Genomic DNA, 17452 nt, shown 5'->3' with positions numbered 1-17452 from the left:
TAAGTCAATCAAATAAGATTATGTGATCACAAACTGTTTTCAGGGTATCAGCTAACCCTAACCCTATCAGCTATCAGCAGTGCACCCCTATGATATACAAGTCTTCATTGCCAAGTCAGTCTGCCAAACAGTGTGTACACCCTTCTTGCATTGGTAGTGACCCACTTTACTGTACTTCAATGTCAGAGTCTGGATATGTCAGGCCAAGGAGATCAAGTTTTGTGTCCAAGGTTACTTAGGTAATCTCTAAGAACAATAGGTGAGGTGAATTCTAGTGTACCAGTCAAATATCTTAAAGCAAAGTAACAAAAAAATTAATTTTAAAAGCATATAAAAATCTGTTATAAAAACATACAATGTTTCAGACCAAGTGATCATAGGTCAGATAGTGTCAAGCTCAACTGTTTCTATAGCCAATGGTTAACCATGGGTGTTTGGCCAGCAAACATTGCTCTAGTTTTAGGTTTATATGACACATGTTTTCTTCTAAAGTTAATCAATTAGGACCAAAATGTGAACTTTTTATAAGGTGGTATACTTGCAATCACACAAGAGCTGCTTCACATTGACTGTAAGAATGTTTGAATAGTGCATACATTTTTATAATAACTTATCTTCAGATTTGTAAGGTTGATATTTTATTATATATATATATATATATATATATATATATATATATATATATATATATATATACACACTTGGGCAAGGGCTATTACTGTTTCCTTTAGATTATTGACATTTTTCTTTCAATTTGTAAATTTGCTTCAACATTCAAGTTTTTTTTTTAAAGACAGACTCTACATGTTACTGATCTGGAGGTTAGTGGCTCAATCATTGTGCACTGATTGTTCGCTGATGCCTTGATTCTCCACTGTCACCTTTATTGCCATAAAGTTTATCTAGAGATCTACATATCAAGGTAATAAATATTTTCTTACACTATAACCCAAGAGCTTCTGCTTTAAGATGCATTGTTTTTATTCTAGGAGCCTAATTCTGTTGTATTTTTTTTAGTACCCTAGCAATAGTTTCTTAAACTTTCAGACAATAAGAGCTAGTTTAGAACCTTAGAACCAAAACACAAAACGAAAGCCAGATCTGTATAGTCTTTTTTTTTTTCTAAAAATATTTTAAACAAAAGTCTTGATAAGGTAGCTTATAAGGCCTATTTGTGAAATTAGGTATTTTTAAAACATTTTAAAATGTACTAATACTGTAGATATTTGAAGTATTTTAAAACTAGCTATATTTTTCTATTCAAGTAATTTAATTTGTTTGTATTATTTACATTTTTTTTTGTTAATTATTATTTTTAAAAAAATTTAGTTACCTCCTTTTGTTTAATACCTAAAAATTGGAGCTGTTGGGTTAAAAACACAAATAAATGAACTCACATTAGAGTGCATTACTTCCTAAAAATTTTAAAATTTTAATTTGCTTCATTCTTCATGGCACATTTATATATATAGCCAAATGAAAAGTTGTAATTGATTTTCTTGCGATCTATAGGGCAGATGATGTAAAGGTAATCTGTTTTTGTGGCACACAGTTAACGAGGGTGTCATGTGGCCAGCACAACAACCAACTGCCTTTACTTTCCCCAACTAATGTCAGGTACCCATTAGAGCTGGGCAGACTCAGAGGCACCCAAAGGTCCCAAAATTTAATATATCAGGATTCAAACATGGGACTTCAACTTCAGAAGCTAAGTGCTTTACCGCTCAGCCACTATACCTCCTATCAAAAAATAAACCTTTCTATTTTCCATCACACAGTGAGATAGTGTGACTATTATTTGAAAACAAAATGACAGTTACTAAAAAACACATTCTCTTTAAACATTAAGTCTGAGACAGGAAAAGGTCTTCTTGACTGAAAAGTTTAGAAACTGCCACACATTAAAATTCACTAATTTTATCAATACTGCTTTAGATGGTAATGCATTTAAATGTGATATATTTGTTAAACAGTGCATTTTTCTTAACTCACTTATAGACTAAATGGTCAATTAAACATGAGGTCAAGGATAAAGGATGAACATTTCAAGGCTACAGGAGGAACATTAAACGTCTCTCTCACTGTGAAAAGATTCTACCGATCTACAAATGGTCAACATGTTTTATCCAAAGTTCATCTGCCATTTCTTCAAATGGAGCCATAGTACGAATAAGGTAAGAAATATTCTTATACTTTACAGTATTTATTTTTTTAAGTGATGATCCTGCATTAGTTGTATGTTGTATGTGCATGCTACTTTAAATATCCTGCATTAGTTGTATGTTGTATGTGCATGTTACTTTAAATATCCTGCATTAGTTGTATGTTGTATATGCATGGTTCCTGTATTTGTTTTGTATATTATGATGTCAGTAATTACTTCACAAACACATAACAACTTCATACACAACTTTGTAAGTTCACTTGTCTAGTTAAAGAAATTTGTATTGTATTTGTTTTAATAGTGTCTAGTTATGAAAGTAAACTGAAGTTTCATTTGTTAAACTTGGTGATATACCATTTTAATTTCAGTTAAAATATGTAGATGTTCCTAATAAATTTTGCAGAAAAACTGAATTACTCTGACATAATTCAAACTGTACAAATGTAAATATATTTCAACAAATAATAGAATTGGATTCTTTGTCATTTGGATTAATTCAATAGTAATGTATTCTAAATATGGAATTCAAACACTAAAATGAAGAAATGTTGTGCATCACCAACTTTCTCTTTGCCACTTGGAGATTGAGATGATTCAAGTTACTGGAGATTGGGCTGATTACTATTGTAGCTAAACATTATTTTGTTGTACAATTGCTATTTACAAAAGCAACTATGTGTTAATGTTCATGGTCTTTACAACCCAGTACTTAATTGGACCAAAAAAAAAGATTTTAATGCAAGAATTATGAGAATAAATGTTTTAGATTAAAGCAAAATATTTTGATTAAAAGAAAATTATTATATTTGATATATTCAATTGTTTTGATTTACAGACACTTGGCTTGTATGTGCTGCTACTTGTGATTAAGAACTGACTTCAAATGATAGCAAGAGGATGATTTAAGGTATTTACATTGTTTAATACATTACATTTTTTGTCCATTTGGACTCCTTAGCCATCTTAGTGTTTAAAGGATGTAGTTGCACTTGCGGACCAACTAAATAGTTGTGGAGAAACACATTTAATTGATGACTTTACTATCTTTAGCTTAGGACTTTTCAAAGGAATGATTAACGGAGGACTATTAAAAGCAAAGACTGGACTCCTTAGCCATCTTTGTGTTCATAGGATTGATTAACGGAGGAATTTTAAAAGCGAAGACTGGACTCCTTAGCCATCTTGGTGTTCATAGGAATGATTAACGGAGGACTATTAAAAGCAAAGACTGGACTCCTTAGCCATCTTTGTGTTCATAGGATTGATTAACAGAGGAATTTTAAAAGCGAAGACTGGACTCCTTAGCCATCTTCGTGTTCATAGTAATGATTAATGGAGGAATTTTAAAAGCGAAGACTGGACTCCTTAGCCATCTTCGTGTTCATAGTAATGATTAATGGAGGAATTTTAAAAGCGAAGACTGGACTCCTTAGCCATCTTCGTGTTTAAAGGATGTAGTTGAGGACTTAAAAGATCGGTCTCCATGGCCATCTTTGTTTAGGTAGAATAAAAAATGGACTTGGACATTTCTGAGAGCGAAGATCGGACTCCACAGCCATCTTCATACTTATTGGAAAGGATATTGTATTATTTTGTAAACATGAGGAATTTTAGCTGAGGACTAGATGTAGTAATAGTCATCAATTGAATTGTTGATCCAAGACATACATTTTTTGTCCCTTTTTTTTTTTTTTTTTACAATGATATTGAAAGATAACATCAAATATCTAAACTAGATATTTTGTATAGTATTTTATAATAGCTATACATTTTTAAGTAAAGTATTTGTTGTTTTTTTTCTATTTCAAATGCTGAGCATACATAACTAAACTGGAAGAACAGATGAAGTCCAAAACGCTAAAGCAACAGACATTCCAGGTAAATACATATCATAACAGTATAGCAAAGATTTTAATGCAAGAATTTTGAGAATAAATGTTTTAGATTAAAGCACAATATTTTGATTAAAAGAAAATTATTATAGTTGATATATTCAATTGTTTTGATTCACAGACCAAGATAAAGAACATCCTGCTGATTTACAGACACTTGGCTTGTATGTGCTGCTACTTGTGATTAAGAACTGACTTCAAATGATAGCAAGAGGATGATTTAAGGTATTAACATTGTTTAATACATTACATTTTTTGTCCACTTAGACTCCTTAGCCATCTTAGTGTTTAAAGGTTTAGTTGCACTTGCTAACCAACTAAATAGTTGTGGAGAAACACATTTAATTGATGACTTTACTATCTTTAGCTTAGGACTTTTCAAAAGCGAAGACCGGACTCCTTAGCCATCTTCGTGTTCATAGGAATGATTAACGGAGGACTATTAAAAGCAAAGACTGGACTCCTTAGCCATCTTTGTGTTTATAGGATTGATTAACGGAGGAATTTTAAAAGCGAAGACTGGACTCCTTAGCCATCTTCGTGTTCATAGTAATGATTAATGGAGGATTTTTAAAAGCGAAGACTGGACTCCTTAGCCATCTTCGTGTTTAAAGGATGTAGTTGAGGACTTAAAAGATCGGTCTCCATGGCCATCTTTGTTTAGGTAGAATAAAAAATGGACTTGGACATTTTTGAGAGCGAAGATCGGACTCCACAGCCATCTTCGTACTTATTGGAAAGGATATTGTATTATTTTGTAAACATGAGGAATTTTAGCTGAGGACTAGATGTATTAATAGTCATCAATTGAATTGTTGATCCAAGACATACATTTTTTGTCCCTTTTTTTTTTTTTTTTTACAATGATATTGAAAGATAACATCAAATATCTAAACTAGATATTTTGTATAGTATTTTATAATAGCTATACATTTTTAAGTAAACTATTTGTTTTTTTTTTTCTATTTCAAATGCTGAGCATACATAAGTAAACTGGAAGAACAGATGAAGTCCAAAATGCTAAAGCAACAGACATCCCAGGTAAATACATATCATAACAGTATAGCAAAGATTTTAATGCAAGAATTTTGAGAATAAATGTTTTAGATTAAAGCAAAATATTTTGATTAAAAGAAAATTATTATAGTTGATATATTCAATTGTTTTGATTCACAGACCAAGATAAAGAACATCCAGCTGATTTACAGACACTTGGCTTGTATGTGCTGCTACTTGTGATTAAGAACTGACTTCAAATGATAGCAAGAGGATGATTTAAGGTATTAACATTGTTTAATACATTACATTTTTTGTCCACTTAGACTCCTTAGCCATCTTAGTGTTTAAAGGTTTAGTTGCACTTGCTAACCAACTAAATAGTTGTGGAGAAACACATTTAATTGATGACTTTACTATCTTTAGCTTAGGACTTTTCAAAGGCAAAGACCGGACTCCTTAGCCATCTTCGTGTTCATAGGAATGATTAACGGAGGACTATTAAAAGCAAAGACTGGACTCCTTAGCCATCTTTGTGTTTATAGGATTGATTAACGGAGGAATTTTAAAAGCGAAGACTGGACTCCTTAGCCATCTTCGTGTTCATAGTAATGATTAATGGAGGAATTTTAAAAGCGAAGACTGGACTCCTTAGCCATCTTCGTGTTTAAAGGATGTAGTTGAGGACTTAAAAGATCGGTCTCCATGGCCATCTTTGTTTAGGTAGAATAAAAAATGGACTTGGACATTTTTTAGAGCGAAGATCGGACTCCACAGCCATCTTCGTACTTATTGGAAAGGATATTGTATTATTTTGTAAACATGAGGAATTTTAGCTGAGGACTAGATGTATTAATAGTCATCAATTGAATTGTTGATCCAAGACATACATTTTTTGTCCCTTTTTTTTTTTTTTACAATGATATTGAAAGATAACATTAAATATCTAGACTAGATAATTTGTATAGTATTTTATAATAGCTATACATTTTTAAGTAAACTATTTGTTGTTTTTTTTCTATTTCAAATGCTGAGCATACATAACTAAACTGGAAGAACAGATGAAGTCCAAAACGCTAAAGCAACAGACATCTTAGGTAAATACATATCATAACAGTATAGCAAAGATTTTAATGCAAGAATTTTGAGAATAAATGTTTTAGATTAAAGCACAATATTTTGATTAAAAGAAAATTATTATATTTGATATATTCAATTGTTTTGATTCACAGACCAAGATAAAGAACATCCTGCTGATTTACAGACACTTGGCTTGTATGTGCTGCTACTTGTGATTAAGAACTGACTTCAAATGATAGCAAGAGGATGATTTAAGGTATTTACATTGTTTAATACATTACATTTTTTGTCCATTTGGACTCCTTAGCCATCTTAGTGTTTAAAGGTTTAGTTGCACTTGCTAACCAACTAAATAGTTGTGGAGAAACACATTTAATTGATGACTTTACTATCTTTAGCTTAGGACTTTTCAAAAGCGAAGACCGGACCCTTTAGCCATCTTCGTGTTCATAGGAATGATTAACGGAGGACTATTAAAAGCAAAGACTGGACTCCTTAGCCATCTTTGTGTTTATAGGATTGATTAACGGAGGAATTTTAAAAGCGAAGACTAGACTCCTTAGCCATCTTCGTGTTCATAGTAATGATTAATGGAGGAATTTTAAAAGCGAAGACTGGACTCCTTAGCCATCTTCGTGTTTAAAGGATGTAGTTGAGGACTTAAAAGATCGGTCTCCATGGCCATCTTTGTTTAGGTAGAATAAAAAATAGACTTGGACATTTTTGAGAGCGAAGATCGGACTCCACAGCCATCTTTGTACTTATTGGAAAGGATATTGTATTATTTTGTAAACATGAGGAATTTTAGCTGAGGACTAGATGTAGTAATAGTCATCAATTGAATTGTTGATCCATGACATACATTTTTTGTCCCTTTTTTTTTTTTTTACAATGATATTGAAAGATAACATCAAATATCTAGACTAGATATTTTGTATAGTATTTTATAATAGCTATACATTTTTAAGTAAAGTATTTGTTGTTTTTTTTCTATTTCAAATGCTGAGCATACATAAGTAAACTGGAAGAACAGATGAAGTCCAAAATGCTAAAGCAACAGACATCCCAGGTAAATACATATCATAACAGTATAGCAAAGATTTTAATGCAAGAATTTTTAGAATAAATGTTTTAGATTAAAGTAAAATATTTTGATTAAAAGAAAATTATTATAGTTGATATATTCAATTGTTTTGATTCACAGACCAAGATAAAGAACATCCAGCTGATTTACAGACACTTGGCTTGTATGTGCTGCTACTTGTGATTAAGAACTGACTTCAAATGATAGCAAGAGGATGATTTAAGGTATTAACATTGTTTAATACATTACATTTTTTGTCCATTTAGACTCCTTAGCCATCTTAGTGTCTAAAGGTTTAGTTGCACTTGCTAACCAACTGAATAGTTGTGGAGAAACACATTTAATTGATGACTCAACTATCTTTAGCTTAGGACTTTTCAAAGGCGAAGACCGGACTCCTTAGCCATCTTCGTGTTCATAGGAATGATTAATGGAGGACTATTAAAAGCAAAGACTGGACTCCTTAGCCATCTTTGTGTTTATAGGATTGATTAACGGAGGAATTTTAAAAGCGAAGACTGGACTCCTTAGCCATCTTCGTGTTCATAGTAATGATTAATGGAGGATTTTTAAAAGCGAAGACTGGACTCCTTAGCCATCTTCGTGTTTAAAGGATGTAGTTGAGGACTTAAAAGATCGGTCTCCATGGCCATCTTTGTTTAGGTAGAATAAAAAATGGACTTGGACATTTTTGAGAGCGAAGATCGGACTCCACAGCCATCTTCGTACTTATTGGAAAGGATATTGTATTATTTTGTAAACATGAGGAATTTTAGCTGAGGACTAGATGTAGTAATAGTCATCAATTGAATTGTTGATCCAAGACATACATTTTTTGTCCCTTTTTTTTTTTTTTTTTACAATGATATTGAAAGATAACATTAAATATCTAGACTAGATAATTTGTATAGTATTTTATAATAGCTATACATTTTTAAGTAAACTATTTGTTGTTTTTTTTCTATTTCAAATGCTGAGCATACATAACTAAACTGGAAGAACAGATGAAGTCCAAAACGCTAAAGCAACAGACATCTTAGGTAAATACATATCATAACAGTATAGCAAAGATTTTAATGCAAGAATTTTGAGAATAAATGTTTTAGATTAAAGCACAATATTTTGATTAAAAGAAAATTATTATATTTGATATATTCAATTGTTTTGATTCACAGACCAAGATAAAGAACATCCTGCTGATTTACAGACACTTGGCTTGTATGTGCTGCTACTTGTGATTAAGAACTGACTTCAAATGATAGCAAGAGGATGATTTAAGGTATTTACATTGTTTAATACATTACATTTTTTGTCCATTTGGACTCCTTAGCCATCTTAGTGTTTAAAGGTTTAGTTGCACTTGCTAACCAACTAAATAGTTGTGGAGAAACACATTTAATTGATGACTTTACTATCTTTAGCTTAGGACTTTTCAAAAGCGAAGACCGGACCCTTTAGCCATCTTCGTGTTCATAGGAATGATTAACGGAGGACTATTAAAAGCAAAGACTGGACTCCTTAGCCATCTTTGTGTTTATAGGATTGATTAACGGAGGAATTTTAAAAGCGAAGACTAGACTCCTTAGCCATCTTCGTGTTCATAGTAATGATTAATGGAGGAATTTTAAAAGCGAAGACTGGACTCCTTAGCCATCTTCGTGTTTAAAGGATGTAGTTGAGGACTTAAAAGATCGGTCTCCATGGCCATCTTTGTTTAGGTAGAATAAAAAATAGACTTGGACATTTTTGAGAGCGAAGATCGGACTCCACAGCCATCTTTGTACTTATTGGAAAGGATATTGTATTATTTTGTAAACATGAGGAATTTTAGCTGAGGACTAGATGTAGTAATAGTCATCAATTGAATTGTTGATCCATGACATACATTTTTTGTCCCTTTTTTTTTTTTTTACAATGATATTGAAAGATAACATCAAATATCTAGACTAGATATTTTGTATAGTATTTTATAATAGCTATACATTTTTAAGTAAAGTATTTGTTGTTTTTTTTCTATTTCAAATGCTGAGCATACATAAGTAAACTGGAAGAACAGATGAAGTCCAAAATGCTAAAGCAACAGACATCCCAGGTAAATACATATCATAACAGTATAGCAAAGATTTTAATGCAAGAATTTTTAGAATAAATGTTTTAGATTAAAGTAAAATATTTTGATTAAAAGAAAATTATTATAGTTGATATATTCAATTGTTTTGATTCACAGACCAAGATAAAGAACATCCAGCTGATTTACAGACACTTGGCTTGTATGTGCTGCTACTTGTGATTAAGAACTGACTTCAAATGATAGCAAGAGGATGATTTAAGGTATTAACATTGTTTAATACATTACATTTTTTGTCCATTTAGACTCCTTAGCCATCTTAGTGTCTAAAGGTTTAGTTGCACTTGCTAACCAACTGAATAGTTGTGGAGAAACACATTTAATTGATGACTCAACTATCTTTAGCTTAGGACTTTTCAAAGGCGAAGACCGGACTCCTTAGCCATCTTCGTGTTCATAGGAATGATTAATGGAGGACTATTAAAAGCAAAGACTGGACTCCTTAGCCATCTTTGTGTTTATAGGATTGATTAACGGAGGAATTTTAAAAGCGAAGACTGGACTCCTTAGCCATCTTCGTGTTCATAGTAATGATTAATGGAGGATTTTTAAAAGCGAAGACTGGACTCCTTAGCCATCTTCGTGTTTAAAGGATGTAGTTGAGGACTTAAAAGATCGGTCTCCATGGCCATCTTTGTTTAGGTAGAATAAAAAATGGACTTGGACATTTTTGAGAGCGAAGATCGGACTCCACAGCCATCTTCGTACTTATTGGAAAGGATATTGTATTATTTTGTAAACATGAGGAATTTTAGCTGAGGACTAGATGTAGTAATAGTCATCAATTGAATTGTTGATCCAAGACATACATTTTTTGTCCCTTTTTTTTTTTTTACAATGATATTGAAAGATAACATTAAATATCTAGACTAGATATTTTGTATAGTATTTTATAATAGCTATACATTTTTAAGTAAACTATTTGTTGTTTTTTTTCTATTTCAAATGCTGAGCATACATAACTAAACTGGAAGAACAGATGAAGTCCAAAACGCTAAAGCAAGACAGTCCAGGTAAATACATATCATAACAGTATAGCAAAGATTTTAACGCAAGAATTTTGAGAATAAATGTTTTAGATTAAAGCACAATATTTTGATTAAAAGAAAATTATTATAGTTGATATATTCAATTGTTTTGATTCACAGACCAAGATAAAGAACATCCTGCTGATTTACAGACACTTGGCTTGTATGTGCTGCTACTTGTGATTAAGAACTGACTTCAAATGATAGCAAGAGGATGATTTAAGGTATTTACATTGTTTAATACATTACATTTTTTGTCCATTTGGACTCCTTAGCCATCTTAGTGTTTAAAGGTTTAGTTGCACTTGCTAACCAACTAAATAGTTGTGGAGAAACACATTTAATTGATGACTTTACTATCTTTAGCTTAGGACTTTTCAAAAGCGAAGACCGGACCCTTTAGCCATCTTCGTGTTCATAGGAATGATTAACGGAGGACTATTAAAAGCAAAGACTGGACTCCTTAGCCATCTTTGTGTTTATAGGATTGATTAACGGAGGAATTTTAAAAGCGAAGACTAGACTCCTTAGCCATCTTCGTGTTCATAGTAATGATTAATGGAGGAATTTTAAAAGCGAAGACTGGACTCCTTAGCCATCTTCGTGTTTAAAGGATGTAGTTGAGGACTTAAAAGATCGGTCTCCATGGCCATCTTTGTTTAGGTAGAATAAAAAATGGACTTGGACATTTTTGAGAGCGAAGATCGGACTCCACAGCCATCTTCGTACTTATTGAAAAGGATATTGTATTATTTTGTAAACATGAGGAATTTTAGCTTAGGACTAGATGTAGTAATAGTCATCAATTGAATTGTTGATCCAAGACATACATTTTTTGTCCCTTTTTTTTTTTACAATGATATTGAAAGATAACATTAAATATCTAGACTAGATATTTTGTATAGTATTTTATAATAGCTATACATTTTTAAGTAAACTATTTGTTGTTTTTTTTCTATTTCAAATGCTGAGCATACATAACTAAACTGGAAGAACAGATGAATTCCAAAACGCTAAAGCAACAGACATCCCAGGTAAATAGATATCATAACAGTATAGCAAAGATTTTAATGCAAGAATTTTGAGAATAAATGTTTTAGATTAAAGCAAAATATTTTGATTAAAAGAAAATTATTATAGTTGATATATTCAATTGTTTTGATTCACAGACCAAGATAAAGAACATCCTGCTGATTTACAGACACTTGGCTTGTATGTGCTGCTACTTGTGATTAAGAACTGACTTCAAATGATAGCAAGAGGATGATTTAAGGTATTAACATTGTTTAATACATTAAATTTTTTGTCCATTTAGACTCCTTAGCCATCTTAGTGTTTAAAGGTTTAGTTGCACTTTCTAACCAACTAAATAGTTGTGGAGAAACACATTTAATTGATGACTCAACTATCTTTAGCTTAGGACTTTTCAAAAGCGAAGACCGGACTCCTTAGCCATCTTCGTGTTCATAGGAATGATTAACGGACGACTATTAAAAGCAAAGACTGGACTCCTTAGCCATCTTTGTGTTTATAGGATTGATTAACGGAGGAATTTTAAAAGCGAAGACTGGACTCCTTAGCCATCTTCGTGTTCATAGTAATGATTAATGGAGGATTTTTAAAAGCGAAGACTGGACTCCTTAGCCATCTTCGTGTTTAAAGGATGTAGTTGAGGACTTAAAAGATCGGTCTCCATGGCCATCTTTGTTTAGGTAGAATAAAAAATGGACTTGGACATTTTTGAGAGCGAAGATCGGACTCCACAGCCATCTTCGTACTTATTGGAAAGGATATTGTATTATTTTGTAAACATGAGGAATTTTAGCTGAGGACTAGATGTAGTAATAGTCATCAATTGAATTGTTGATCCAAGACATACATTTTTTGTCCTTTTTTTTTTTACAATGATATTGAAAGATAACATTAAATATCTAGACTAGATATTTTGTATAGTATTTTATAATAGCTATACATTTTTAAGTAAACTATTTGTTGTTTTTTTTCTATTTCAAATGCTGAGCATACATAAGTAAACTGGAAGAACAGATGAAGTCCAAAATGCTAAAGCAACAGACATCCCAGGTAAATACATATCATAACAGTATAGCAAAGATTTTAATGCAAGAATTTTGAGAATAAATGTTTTAGATTAAAGTAAAATATTTTGATTAAAAGAAAATTATTATAGTTGATATATTCAATTGTTTTGATTCACAGACCAAGATAAAGAACATCCTGCTGATTTAGACACTTGGCTTGTATGTGCTGCTACTTGTGATTAAGAACTGACTTCAAATGATAGCAAGAGGATGATTTAAGGTATTAACATTGTTTAATACATTACATTTTTTGTCCACTTAGACTCCTTAGCCATCTTAGTGTTTAAAGGTTTAGTTGCACTTGCTAACCAACTAAATAGTTGTGGAGAAACACATTTAATTGATGACTTTACTATCTTTAGCTTAGGACTTTTCAAAAGCGAAGACCGGACTCCTTAGCCATCTTCGTGTTCATAGGAATGATTAACGGAGGACTATTAAAAGCAAAGACTGGACTCCTTAGCCATCTTTGTGTTTATAGGATTGATTAACGGAGGAATTTTAAAAGCGAAGACTGGACTCCTTAGCCATCTTCGTGTTCATAGTAATGATTAATGGAGGAATTTTAAAAGCGAAGACTGGACTCCTTAGCCATCTTCGTGTTTAAAGGATGTAGTTGAGGACTTAAAAGATCGGTCTCCATGGCCATCTTTGTTTAGGTAGAATAAAAAATGGACTTGGACATTTTTGTGAGCGAAGATCGGACTCCACAGCCATCTTCGTACTTATTGGAAAGGATATTGTATTATTTTGTAAACATGAGGAATTTTAGCTGAGGACTAGATGTAGTAATAGTCATCAATTGAATTGTTGATCCAAGACATACATTTTTTGTCCCTTTTTTTTTTTTAACAATGATATTGAAAGATAACATTAAATATCTAGACTAGATATTTTGTATAGTATTTTATAATAGCTATACATTTTTAAGTAAACTATTTGTTTTTTTTTTTCTATTTCAAATGCTGAGCATACATAACTAAACTGGAAGAACAGATGAAGTCCAAAACGCTAAAGCAACAGACATCCCAGGTAAATACAGCTAACACTTTGTCTTCTCATAAGAATGGATGGCTGCCTGGTCATGTGGTATGTGCGCTGGACTGTTGTGTGGTCTTTTTGATGCTCATATCTTTCCTGACGTCATTTATTCTGCTGGACATTTGGTCAAGGAAGTAGATTCTCTTCAAATGTCAAAGAACATATACATATAAAAATGTTAAACATTTGACAAGAATATCAAGCAAGTGCAGTGTACATGTAAGTAATATTGAAACATTAGCTGATCTCATTTATGCATTCTTGAAGACAATCTGCAGCCACTAAACCAGTTACATCAGATCTGGACAAAGTGGTCACCTCCTCTTCATTAAAGCTAGAACAGAAAGAGTTTATAACTCTTTTACTCCACTTTCTGTCAAGTGTTTCATGGTCATTTGTCACATCATAAAGAAGTTTAGTTTATTAACCAGTGGTTGTGTATGACTGTCTTTGTATGTTTTGTGTGTGAATGTTGTTCCTGTTTTTATCTATATTATCATTGCTATAGTGGTAATCCTGCAGATAATCATAATGAAACTAAATTTTCTTTTGTTTGGATCTTATCTGATGGGAATTGTAAACTTAGTAATCTGCTCTTAGCTTACTTTTTTTTATTTTTAAGTACTTTCTCAAAGAAATACAATAGATAAGGATAGAAAAAGAAGAGCAAACAATATAGAGATTTCCTGAAACAATATAAAGAAAGTGAAATAAAAATATATATATAAAAAAAGAATAAACCTGGAGATTTTGAAGGAAAGATTGCTGCTACCAAATCAACAAAACCAATGAGTTTGTACTGCAAGCAAAAGAACTTAGAAAGTTTTGATTTTATTTTGCTAGAAATGCATAAACCTAATAGTAGAATTTTCACTCTAAATATTAAAGCTTTCTGTATTCTGTACACCAGTTACACTAAATAGCTAGTTATTTATTGTTTTCTGGCAAAATTGAAAATCTCCAATAAGTTCCTTAGACTTTAATGACTTAATTAACCTTTTAAAACTTTATTTGTTGGTTATTCTTTGCTGCTGTATTAGATGTCTTGGGTGTATTTTTTTTTTTTCTTAAAAGTTTATTAATAAAATACTAAGTTAAAACATATAGTGAAACCTGCATCATCATAATAGTTTTGTTTAACATGAAAAGAAAAGCAACAGAAGAACCTTTTTTTTTCCTTTTCAAGGCAGAAGTTTTTCTTATTAATTTTTTTATTCCTATTTAGACCAACATGATGAAAAGGTAGACAACATGAAGATGTAGACCAACATGAAGATGTAGACCAGCATGGTGAAGATGTAGACCAGCATGATAAAGATGTAGACCAACATGAAGATGAAATTTAAACCAAAAAATGGGTCAAGAGATGTATGGAATAAAATGGTCAGCAACGCTATGTATATATCTTTATATGTTCTTTATACTAAACCCCAAGTCTCGTGTTGCACTGACTATAAAAATGTGTTTATCACATTTTGTTCTCTTGTATTGACAGTGAACATCTTGAGAAGTAAAACAATTCCTAGAGGCAAAGACACAGACACACCGGATCTATTAGAGATTTTCCTTTTCTACCATCATTTAGAGACTTCCTTGTGCTCTAAGGAAACCTGCCATTATCTTTTGTTTGCTAATTGGCATTGATGTTTTTACATACCTAGTGCGTCTGAAAGAAATTAACATTTCCCTAATGCTACTTCAAAACCAGACTTTCTCAAGACAATTTTGGTGACCAAGCTGCAATATGGAACTCAGTAGGAAACAATGAAGAATGCTCCTAACCTCAGGTTGAGTACCCATGCTCACCTACTAGAGTGGTGACACATACTTCTACACCCACAGTTATACATCCTGAACCCTGTAACCCAACCTCACAACATGGTTACATTACCAGAAGTGGTTGCGAAGTCAGAAAACCTAACAGATACAATGAATAGAACAATCATTTCTAATACAGGTACAAGTACTCAAGTGATGCACTTTGTAAGAACTATAATTGACTTGTAAAACTTGGTCTTTATTTAGATATATCTTGACAATCAGTCCAGTCATTTGTTCATTTTTTTTTATTTAAAGTATTCCTTTTTTTCCCTCAATCTTCTTGTTGTTTCAGTTCAATGTTTTTGTATTTTGAAGGAGGAAGGTGCTGTAGTATATTATCGTTATTATTATTGTACCAGTAGTAAGCAAACTTGTATATATTTATTCATAAATTCTAATGCAGAATATCACTTCCACCGGAAAATGTTGTAATAACTATACGTGTCTTCAGTTAACATTCAATACTCTATAGTCCCAAAGCCTTGCTACATTATGCTTTTAATTCAATTTTTTATCTCCCCTGCTTTTGTGTGCTATCATATAATGTTTAGTGTCACATCCTTGCACAATTTGTTCTATGCTTTTTTACAGTGTAAATAGTGACTTGACATTATTTAGCTCTATTATAATATTGTTATATTATTATATTTAAAATAAAACTGTTAACATTTTCTATGCTGTTATAATATGAATGTTTTGCTGTGTTACCATGAATGCAGTTTTGAGTTTTCGTCCGATATCTTAGAGGAGAAATTTTCCATAAATAATAATAATAATAAGGCTTATCTTCGAGTCTGAACATTAGTGAGGAATGCAGTATTTTTCCTGTTGCTGCGCAGCCCCATCTAGGACCTACATATTGTGCTATAAATAAAGAGTATATTAATATTTACTATTTGGTATTGTCAGTCTTCACTAAAGCAATGAGTTTATCCCCTTAGTCTATTTAAAACTTTCAAATTCTAATTCACTTTGTATTATCTATTGGTGATCATGGGGTATCCACTTTGTCATCTCCATAGTCTCTGGTGTGAACACTCACTGTCCTGTTATAGGTTATGGCTAGGATGTAATCTCTATTTCTGGTGGAACACATGTAAAACCAACAAAACAAACATTAGACCTAGACTTTAACAGGTAAATTTTTTATAATTGTGAACTGGCGCTCCCAAAGCTATTTTTATGCATTTTTATTTTTACTTTTGTAGGCTAGTGCTAAGCTGTATACTTGTATTTCTGCCTATTATTATATGGGTTAGGGTGGAGTACTTAAAATATAGCCTATGATGTTTCCTGTACTGTTGACCAGTTTTAATTATTCTGTACCTGGGACTGCCTGTAAGTTTCAGAATTATTTTTATTTTTTAAAATTTAACTATGTGTAAATCTACTTTATATTTGAACAACTGTCAAAATAACTGGCAGTTTGTTTTAAAAATATGGCCAAGCCCTGCCCAGTGCTGTCATGATGGCCACTTCTAATGTTTATGTACTAGGTTGTAACTGCTGCCTTAGTTATTTAAATTAAAGTCTCATTTTTGTATTTCTTCTTTGTTTCTAGATTTCTTTTAGTTCGCTAGTTTAATTTAGTTTAGTTGTTCGGTTGCTTAGTTGACTCAAGACCCTTGGTCACAGACTGAGGTGCACAGATACAACCCACCCAGTAACATTACCTTCTGGCAACTGTAACTTAATAGTTTTATTCTCTTGAATCATTCCAGACAGCATTGAGACCACCCCTGTCCCTAACAATACATAAATACCTTGCTTTAGTTGTAGAATGAAAGATGAGCAAACAGTTAAAAGCTTCTATATAATTCACTTGGAGGTGTGGTGGTAAAGTGCTTGGCTGCCAAACATGGGTCTAGAGTTTGAAGACTTTTTTTTTTAATATTAGGACTATTAGGCACCTTTCAGTCCAGCCAGCTCCAATGGGTTCCTGAGATTTAGTGGAGAAAAGTAAAGGCGGTTGGTTATTGTGCTGGCCACCTGACATCCTCATTGACCATAAGAAACAGATGTCTGTCACACAGATCGCAAAGTTTGCAAATGGAACTTTACTCTAACTTGAATATAGTTTCTAGCTCTACATCAAAAAGCTTCTCCCGTTTTTTGTCTA

General features: G+C 32.1%; 4 long non-coding RNA genes across 8 annotated transcripts; all 4 read left to right on the top strand.

Moving 5' to 3' along the window:
* The first annotated feature begins 70 nt into the window (after positions 1-70).
* Positions 71-2174, top strand: LOC129924787 (uncharacterized). Its single transcript, XR_008776746.1, has 3 exons — positions 71-259; positions 794-922; positions 1999-2174. It is a non-coding gene; the product is annotated as an uncharacterized LOC129924787 (long non-coding RNA).
* Positions 2175-2941: 767 nt separating this feature from the next.
* LOC129924453 (uncharacterized) lies at positions 2942-8252 on the top strand. 3 transcript variants are annotated; one of them, XR_008776391.1, is made up of 10 exons: positions 2942-3071; positions 3981-4042; positions 4210-4281; positions 5036-5097; positions 5265-5336; positions 6088-6149; positions 6285-6388; positions 7140-7201; positions 7369-7440; positions 8195-8252. It is a non-coding gene; the product is annotated as an uncharacterized LOC129924453 (long non-coding RNA). The 3 variants fall into 3 exon arrangements; XR_008776393.1 differs by having other exon boundaries at positions 4178-4281; XR_008776389.1 differs by lacking the exon at positions 2942-3071 and having other exon boundaries at positions 3231-4042.
* A 115-nt stretch (positions 8253-8367) lies between these two features.
* LOC129924456 (uncharacterized) lies at positions 8368-10347 on the top strand. Of its 2 annotated transcripts, XR_008776394.1 has the most exons (4): positions 8368-8495; positions 9247-9308; positions 9476-9547; positions 10298-10347. It is a non-coding gene; the product is annotated as an uncharacterized LOC129924456 (long non-coding RNA). The 2 variants fall into 2 exon arrangements; XR_008776395.1 differs by lacking the exon at positions 8368-8495 and having other exon boundaries at positions 9222-9308.
* A 93-nt stretch (positions 10348-10440) lies between these two features.
* LOC129924448 (uncharacterized) lies at positions 10441-16226 on the top strand. Of its 2 annotated transcripts, XR_008776388.1 has the most exons (8): positions 10441-10596; positions 11345-11406; positions 11574-11645; positions 12393-12454; positions 12620-12691; positions 13442-13503; positions 14738-14895; positions 15008-16226. It is a non-coding gene; the product is annotated as an uncharacterized LOC129924448 (long non-coding RNA). The 2 variants fall into 2 exon arrangements; XR_008776386.1 differs by lacking the exon at positions 10441-10596 and having other exon boundaries at positions 10616-11406.
* The last annotated feature ends 1226 nt before the right edge of the window (positions 16227-17452 follow it).

Source organism: Biomphalaria glabrata, chromosome 1 (assembly GCF_947242115.1).
Source record: "Biomphalaria glabrata chromosome 1, xgBioGlab47.1, whole genome shotgun sequence".
NCBI lineage: Eukaryota > Metazoa > Mollusca > Gastropoda > Planorbidae > Biomphalaria > Biomphalaria glabrata.
The sequence above is the reverse complement of the archived record's forward strand: the minus strand, read 5'-3'. Positions and strand labels throughout refer to the sequence as shown.